This window comes from Solanum dulcamara, chromosome 4 (genome assembly GCF_947179165.1).
Source record: "Solanum dulcamara chromosome 4, daSolDulc1.2, whole genome shotgun sequence".
NCBI classification, from domain to species: Eukaryota; Viridiplantae; Streptophyta; class Magnoliopsida; order Solanales; family Solanaceae; genus Solanum; species Solanum dulcamara.
The window spans coordinates 43,482,045-43,491,527 of NC_077240.1; positions in this window are offsets into that span (position 1 = coordinate 43,482,045).

The window sequence follows — 9,483 nt, forward strand, 5'->3', positions numbered from 1 at the left end:
GCTTGTTAGGTACGCTCGTGTACATACCTACATTTACTTCTTGCCCTGTCTTTGGTTGTGGTCATTTACTCGCACTTTAGTTTACCTTTGCTTATCTTGCTCAGTCAGCCTATGATGACTACTGGGTACTTATTGTTTTGATACTCATACTACACTATGCATCTATTTTTTGTGATGCAGGTCCGAGTACTAGCTACCGGCGTTGATTTGAGCCAATTGTGGTCATGATCAGAGGCGAGGGCAAGCACACTACGTCCTGGATTTACCCGTCTCCCTCTGTTTATACATTTTTCCTGTCTTTTGCTTTTGACACAGCTCTGCTTTCGTGGTCCACTTTTGGGATTTGTACTCTTTTTACTAGTAGCTCTGTACATGTGACTTCTAGGTTCTGGGAGGGATCTTTCTGGTGTGTATATATTTAGTTACTTCCGCCCATTCATGTATGTATTATTTCTTTATTGTTTTAGAATGAATTGTTGATCTTCTACCCTGACATCTCATTACTCATAGTTCTGGATATGGTCGGCTTGCCTACTGGTGGGTCATAGTAGGCGTCATCATTACCTGAGAAATTGGATTGTAACACTAGGGATTTAGGGGTCTTGAGATTTTTAAAGGAAATAAGAGGAGCTTTAATCTTGGCCGTTGATCAGAGTGAGATGAGTGGCCGAGATTGAATCGTGGCATAGGACAAACTGTTAGACGGTTTAGATTAAAAGTTGGACTTGGCCATTTGGCTCAAATGAGGATAAAATTGAAACGAATTGTGTAATAAGTTGGCTAGAATTGAAATAACATTGAATAGAAAAGACTATACTTTAAATAATTTAGAGGAAAATTAAATGGATTGCTATTTAATTAATAAAAATACTACACAAATGAAGTAAACAAATAATAACTTTTCAAATAAAAGAAATACGTTTCATAATATATTATATAATGTATACATATTTTAAAATTCAAAACTTATATAAAATTTTTATTCTAAATTAAAATATAAAAAAAAGAATAAATAAGTGATAATAATAATAATAATAATAATAATAATAATAATAATAATATACTTAATAAATATTTAAAAATTTGAAAGTATGAAAAAAAAAATTAAGAATTTATAAAATAATTAAATAATAATAATAGAAACAATTTTTTTATAAATTATGAACACCAAGATATGTATTTAATCAAATAAAACTTAAGCATAATATAAAAATAGATAAATTATAAAATACTTAATCAATCAAATAGCTGTCTAAAAATGGGTTATAGGTCGGTCAAAATTGGGTGTCAACAGCTACCCCTCTTTGCTCGATGATGAAGAACGAATTGTTAGGCAAAGACATTGACTGAGTATCCAATTTTAACAGACTAGAAAAACGATGCTAATGGGACCAAGTAATATTGTGAAGAATGTTGTGGCCGAAACTTCAGTATCAAGTCACCTATATATCTCTGATTTTACGAGAATCAAGCCGTATGTAGTTCTAGATTTAAGAACGGACTAAGTCCCTAAAAGCTGAAATGACGATATGAGCTTCGAATAGATGTGATAGTGGCTTGAATTGATAAGATTAGAGCGGAGGATCATACGAATAACACGGTGAGGATTGAGGGCGAATATGATCCATGTTGAAGTGTGATACGAATACTAACTCAATAACGAATTATAAGGTACACTAACCTTGGTGTCCGTTTTAAGGTGGAAGAACCTTGATGTCCCGTTTATAAGGTGGACGAGCCTTGATGTCCCATTTTAAGGAAGACAAACCTTGATGTCCTATTATAAGGTGGAAAAGCCTTGATATATTAATGTAAAGTAGACAAACCTGAAGGTATTCGTATAAATATTCAACAGGCCAACAATGGTCTAGTTCTAATAATCTCATTCGAGTAACCACTCAATAATGGCTTGAGTAGCCAAAATAATAATCGAATTGGAATAGCTTGATTCAGATAGAGGTAATATCCTGATCTGAATAATAGCCCATAATAGCTTGATTCGAATTAAAATCAAATAGTATCTTTCTTCAAATAGTAGCCAATAATAGATTGATTCGAATAAGAGCCAAATAATAGTTTGATTCATATAATAGTCAAATAACGGCTTTGCTCAAATAATAATTAAACGGTGGCTTCGTTCCAATAATAGCCAAATAATAATAGTAGGCAAATAATGATCTAATCTGAATAATATCCAATAAGTGACCTGATTCGAATAGTAGGCAGATAATAGCCATTTGATTAGTGGCCGAATAATAACCCAATTCAAATATAGACCAAATAATAACTTGATTCACATAATGGCCAATAAATATCTTGATGGTGAGTTAATTCAAATAATAGTTGATAATAGCTTGATGTCTCCTAAAATTGCACTCTGGTGAAAATTTTGAGGGATCCTCAAAATTTCTGCCCAGTGTCAAATATAAATCATTTTCACCTTCTTGCTCATTGAAGAAGTCGGTCTCACTTGCATCTGCGAGTCTTTGCAATCTGTGGCCTATAATAAATCTACTAAATAAATGGTTTAGAGTATATATGAAAAAATAATTAAACATGATGCAAGTTCCCATTTAGACCATGAGTTCGTCTTAAGACGATAAGGATGACGTCTTAGACTATGATGTCTAGGGCCATGATACGTAAAGAAAAAGTTCTTAGGCAATGAAATGGTGTCCATAGGCCATGAAAATGATGCCTTTTGGACCATGAAGCCTTAGGAATATGATTCAACAACAAGTATCTCCCTAGGCCATGAAATGATAGCCGCAGGCCATGAAAATAATGCCTTTGGACCATGACACCTTAGGAATAAATAATGATTAAAGAAAGTGTATCTATTTTTCGAGCATTGTGATACTTGTAGCTTAATGCGGTCGTCTTTTATGGCACAATGCAATTGTTGGGCTCAATGCAATCTTAGGGCTCAATGCACTTTTTGGGCTCAATGTAGATGCAAATTTGCGGGCTCCATGCAGATGCAATTCTTGGGCTCCATGCATTTCTCGGGCTTAATGCAGATGTAATTCTGGGCTCCATGCATTTCTCAGGCACAATGCAGATGCAATTCACAGGCTCAATGCATTTCTCAGGAACGATGTAGATGCAATTCATGGGCTCAATGCATTTCTTGGTATTAATGCAGATGCAATTCATGGGATCAATGCATTTCTCAAACTCAATACAGATGCAGTTCTTGAGCACCATGCATTTCTCAGGCTATGTAGATACAATTCTCGGGCAGGATGCAAATGTAATTCTCGAGCTCAATGTGATTTCCGTAGCTTGATATAACAATTAAGGACACAAAGTAGCTCCGTTCCCCGTCTTGTTGGGAAGAAAGAGTGTCATTTCATGACATATGCACCTGTCTTTTTTTGCATGCAAAGAAAAATTGTTAGTTTATAAAGAGAGAGGTTGATCTGTGTCTCTGCTTTGACCAACACACTTCATCCATCTCTGATGTCTACTTGAAGGCTAATTTTCTGTTCTGAATGCAATTTGTCAAAATATTTGAGTATCACTCAAATATTTCTGCCCTGGTGTAAAAAATTCTAATCTTCTGACGCTTCTTTGTAGATAATAGAAATTGTCTGTCACGAATTTTTGAGTCCCTCTCAAAAAATTTGACCCAGTTATTCATTACGCAAGAAAATGTTCAAGTAATGGAATTTTGAGATCCTCTCAAAAATTTTGCCCCAGTTACACATTCATGGAAAAATGAAACTTTAATTATAATGAGACCGAACTCCATAGGAGCGCGCCTACGTATCCCCTCTTAAATAGGAATCAAGTCTGATGTAGTTCCAATAAACAAAATAGCAAAGCATAAACTGTCACGATCCAACCCCGTAGGAAGTGACTGGGGTTCGACCTGGACCCCCGTATATGTATCTATTAGCTATAGTCAAGTTGAGATATGTATAATGTGATACTACACCCCCAAAAACCCCAATAGGTCAAAGCTTTTTCATGTACATGTAGCATCTTTCATTCGTATCATATCATGAAGGGCACTCAAGCCGACAAGGCTGCCACGACAAAGGAAACGTCCCAAAACATAAGTTATATAGGCACAACTGTACACACGTACATATACAACCCACATACATGTCCATATACCTCTAAGAGTAAGAACTGTAACATAAAGCGGGATAGGGCCCCCGCCATACCTACGAACAAATAAATATATCCATCAAGGGTTAGTACCAAAATCTAGGCTCCAGGACAATGAAGTGCCTCTGAACCTGAGTGGGACTCCTAAGCTGGCGGATCCCCAAAGTGTGTATCTATACCTGCGGGTATGAAACACGGCCCCCCAAAAAAAGAGGGTCAGTACGATATGTGTACTAAGTATGTAAAGCATAAAATACCACAAAGAGAGTACAGTTGATATAGGGATGCAGGGAACAAATATAACAATTTATAAATCACTATAACTGCATCTTATAAAATAAAGTGATGTATCTCAGTGTCATATTCTGTAACCGGCCTGTTGTGGGACTCGGTAAATAACCATACTATCATAATAATTATACCATCATATATCATACTCGACCCTTTATGGGACTCAGTCGTACCCAGCCCTTTATAGGACTCGGTGAATAATCATGTCATCATATATCATACCCAGCCATTTATAGGACTCGATCGTACCCGGCCCTTTATGGGACTCGGTGAAAGATGTATTAACAGCATGCACGAGTAGAGTAGTGAGTAACCATATACCATTAGCTCATCATCTGAGACTCGGTATAACAATCGTCACGAACTATCATTTGAGGATCAAAATTATCATCATCTCAAGTATCCTCTAAATGCCATTAGGGGCCATATCAATGGAGTCTCAGGAGTCATATACTTTTATTAATATAATGCCAAACGGCTTATGCAATCAGAGACACTTGTCATTATAGAGTCCTTAGGCACAGGAGCTCATACATTCAATTACTATTTCATATATAGAAGGCTCGAGGGTGATAGCTCAACTACCTTAAGAGCCTTTTCCATCAGAGAGTAAATAAGAGAAATAAATCGTATTCAGGACTTAGGAATAGAGTTACCCTAGATCTCGTATCATACATCACCTATATCTGAGACATGCCAAAAAAAGAGAAGGATAGCTCTACATACCTCTTATGGGTTACCCATAACCACATTCGCGTCGTCGTCCTCTGAACCTATTTAACATGAAAAGAATACTCATATTAATAACCTTCAACTCTCCAGTTCCTACATTTGTATTCAAGTATCCTTAGGAACCATTTCCTTGTTCGCCTTTCTCAACTAGTTTATAAGTTAATTAAGAAGTTAACAGGCAGCACCTCCCCTATAACTTGCTCTATCCAAACTTCCATTTTAACCTCCAAAACTTATAATCCATATTAACAACCACAACTATCAGTGATACAACATTGAATTACTATAATATGATGCAATACAAGTTCCAAACCACTCGCCCAAAACCATGATATAAAAATAAGGTTTTTAATTTCTAATTTGTAAAACCTTTAACCATACGAAATGGAGGATTGTGTGGATGCAACCAGCTGCAACCACACCCCTTTTAGAACACTTTTCATCCCTGCAACACATAACCAAACCACCTCCAATCTATAGCACCACAATTACAACACACTACGCGACTTCGATTTAACTAGAACGACTTCAATTTAGTTTGTTTCTAACTTCAAGCATCATTATGCAATTTTCTCACCTCCAGCTTCGTTTAAGACATGTAATACACTCCATAACAACATCATTAACTCCACTTTGAGAGGAAAGGACTTAGCTTGATAAAAACTTGCCAAAATTCACCTCGGAAGTCCTCTTAAAGCGGCTGAAACTTTGTGGTTGTTTGTTATCTTTTTGGTACTACTCCAAACCATAAATTTACATTATTAAAACCTTTATTTCATCGTGGTATACCATAGATAATTAATTTACAGAACAAAATTAGAGGGCTTACCTTAAATTCTTGGCTGCCGTAGGTACTTTCTTTTTCTCTCTAGAATTTCTCTAAGTTTTTCCTTGGATAATGTTTAAGAACAAGATGAAAATGAGGCTTAGTCACTAACATATACACCTCCTTAGGAGGTGACATGTATTATCCTCTAGAGGTGACACGTGTCCAACCCTTATTAGGCCAACACATCTATGCAGCCAATCAGGGGTTGCCACATGACAAGTGGGGTCCACCCCAAGAAGGTGGGTCACCTACTTGACCCCAAGTAGATGCATCACCTACTGCCACATGTCAGCTTTCCTTGCTTCCATGTGTCACTTCCTCTTGCTGCTACGTGTCACTCTCTTCTCCTCCTCGTGGGTTCGTAATCTCGTCTTACTTTAAAAACCTATGTAATCCTTGCTACGTAAGCTCGACGTATACTCTAGTAGATTAAGTATGTAATACTTCTAAGTTGGTAGCTTACATAAGTAAGTCAAGTCCTACAACTTATTACTTGGCCTCCAACTCCTTCCGGACTCTTATAACCCTATTTCCAACCTTCTCTATTATGGGGTATCACATTCTCCTTTTCTTAAAGTTGTTTGATAGCGTGATAGATAATCTAGATCGCATGGCACTTTTTAGGAGGCTTAAGCACCTTTTAAGATGCTTATGAACACATTCCAAGGTACAAAAGTACGGGGTATAACATCTAAAATACTTCTCAACATCTGAATGAGCTCAGGCCAAACTTTATTGTTGATATGAATGCAACAACCTTAACTTTAAAAAAAGACAAAACTTTCATTAGAAACTGCTTTATTGGCATTCATTATGTTGATTGATAATTTGGAAGTGCGTAGGATCCTTCAATTGAATGGCTTTGGTATCAATCAAGATTTGAATTTTATATTTCAAAGAGTGGCATGCTTTAATTATGTGCCCCTTAATCCCTGATTGATAGGCACAAATCTTATTGGGATAGTACTATTTGGATTGAGTGTCTGGATTCATCGTAGGGATAGGTGTGCTATAACCAGCTATCTTGAGCTTTTCATAAAGTTGGTCTATAGGCTCAGCTAAATGAGTATAGTTCTTGCTGGGCTTCTTTTCAAAAGTGGGTCGATTTTTGTATCCATGTTGTGGAGGGACCTAAAAGTATGTCGGTTGAATATTATAAAAGGATAGGTAGGATATTGAGGAGGTATTGGATATGGAGACATATGATATGAGGGTGCTTGATAGGGAAGGAATAACGGGTAAGGTGGAGGCATTTGGTATTGAAGAGGTGCAACATATGGTGATTGAGAAGGAGGTATGTGGTTTTGGTAGGTGCGAGGGTTTTTTATTCCATGATCCATCATCACAGAACCCATATCTTTCTTCCTTCGACTTTTTGATAGTCCCTCATATTTCAGAGCTTTGTTAGTAGTCTATAAAGCTACTAGGTTAATGATGGTACCATTCTTGATACCTTCCTCAACCCTTTCTCCTAATATAATGATATCAGTGAAACTCTTTTCAGCGATGAGCATCATCTTATCGTAGTACTGGGCTCTTGAGCACGAATGAAATAGTCCTTTGTTTGAGACTTCTCTATAGGAGGCCTAGCCTTGGCAATTTTGGACCTCCACCTTATAGAATAATCTCGAAAAGACTCGTTTGGCTTCTTCTTTAGGTTTTGATTATGAAACCAATCCAGCGCATTTTCAATATTGAACCCAAGCCTATTCATGAAATTAGAAGCCATGTCTACTCACTTGGACCACTTTTGGGAATCTTGTTCAATATACCATGACAGAGCCTCCCTTGTGAGGCTTCTCATGAACAACTTCATTATAATTTTCCTGTCTATTCCAACCCCTACCAATTTGTCACAATACATCCGTAGGTGGGCCTTAGGATCTTCAACGCCATTGAACAGCTCGAACTTCGAAAGTTTGTAGCCCTCAGACAGCTCAATAATCGGATGCATGCATAAGTCTTCATAACTTAGACCACCTACTTTCTTTCTCCCTTCCACATTCTATATTCTATTGGCTAAAATGTCCAATTTCTAGGACATGGACTTTATCAGCATGTCTTTTTGAGAAGACTCTGACTCATGGAAGTGGTGGGTGACTGGAAGGGTTTCAATATATATATGGTTGTGATTTTTGGTAGCATGGGTATGGAAAATATTGGTTGTGGACTTGGAAGGCATTTCATAGGTGTAGGTGGAGGTTTGCGAGTATAGAGTCGATTCAGAGTATTTAAATAGTAGTGGTAATTCAGAGGTTGAGCATGTGGGAGAGACATATGAATGGAGCTTATGAGTGGAGGAAGGTGATTTGGAAGTGACATAAAGGCAGAGCTTGGAGTGTTGTTAAGTGGTGAGGGTGGTTTTGGAGAGTGGTTTGATTGGTGGTAGCCATTTTATCCTCACGCTCCCTAAATGGGGTGCTAAGATCGATTGATATTTTTGCTAAATCATGCATGTTAGCCACATCTTCTTCTATATCTAAGATTCTTCACTCGATCCTTGAAACCAAATCACTTGATTATTGACCCACTTCTGAAGTTGCCTCATTAACGTTGTTGATATCAACATCTTCTCTTTGTTTTTGTAGCTTGATCTTTTAGGTGGAGGAGGGGGAGAAGGAGGAGCCCCTTTTGATCGAGCATGGTATGCTAGTATGCAAAAATAGATCAACCTTTAAGGATGGGAAAAAAGCAAAATCAAAAGAAAAGGTAACTTGTTAGCTGATTAAAGCATTATTATAACAATAAATACGTTGTTTTGGTAAAATAAACATCCTAAATGCAAGGGACCTCGTTGAGCCAGAGGTAGGCCTAAGATGATAAATAAGTGGCACGCAATAATTAATCCAACCCTTAATTTGTCAATTTGAAGATTAGAGTTAGAAAAAGAAAAGATAAAGAAAGTAAACTACTTGATTCATTGATAAATTCGAACAATCACATCATCTTTAAAATAGGAAAATAGAAAAACGAAGCATGAAACTAAGGAGATGGGATAATAAGGGAAAATGCTCCTAGGCAAAAATAATTCAAAACGCTAGTCTCCAGTTGGGCACAACTTGCTCTTGCATCTCTAGGGTGACATTGTATTGATTGTTCAACAAATTGAGTATCCAAGTCCTCTCTCTTTCGTCGGCAAGTCCAGGGAGCCTTTCTCTACTCAAGTCTTTGTCTTCAGCATCCTCTAAGAGCCACACGTAGTATTATGGTGTCCAAAATGGGTGATGTACGCAAATATCTATGCTTACTACTCTCTCCCACCTTTGCATTATTTTGTGGAGTTAGGAATATCTGATCCAAAAAGATACTCATAATTGCCCATGTTGGATCGCAATGGTATCATTTGAATCTACCTAAACTGGAAAAGTACGCAAAGAGAAGCGTATGGTTGAACACCTTTTAGGCCGATTAGCTCAATGAAGTAGCGCTCATCACCCCTTATTATGGCATAATGAGTGTTCAACCAGAAGTATTTCCATTGGATGTGGCATCCAGAAAGTTCTTTTAGAAATGCA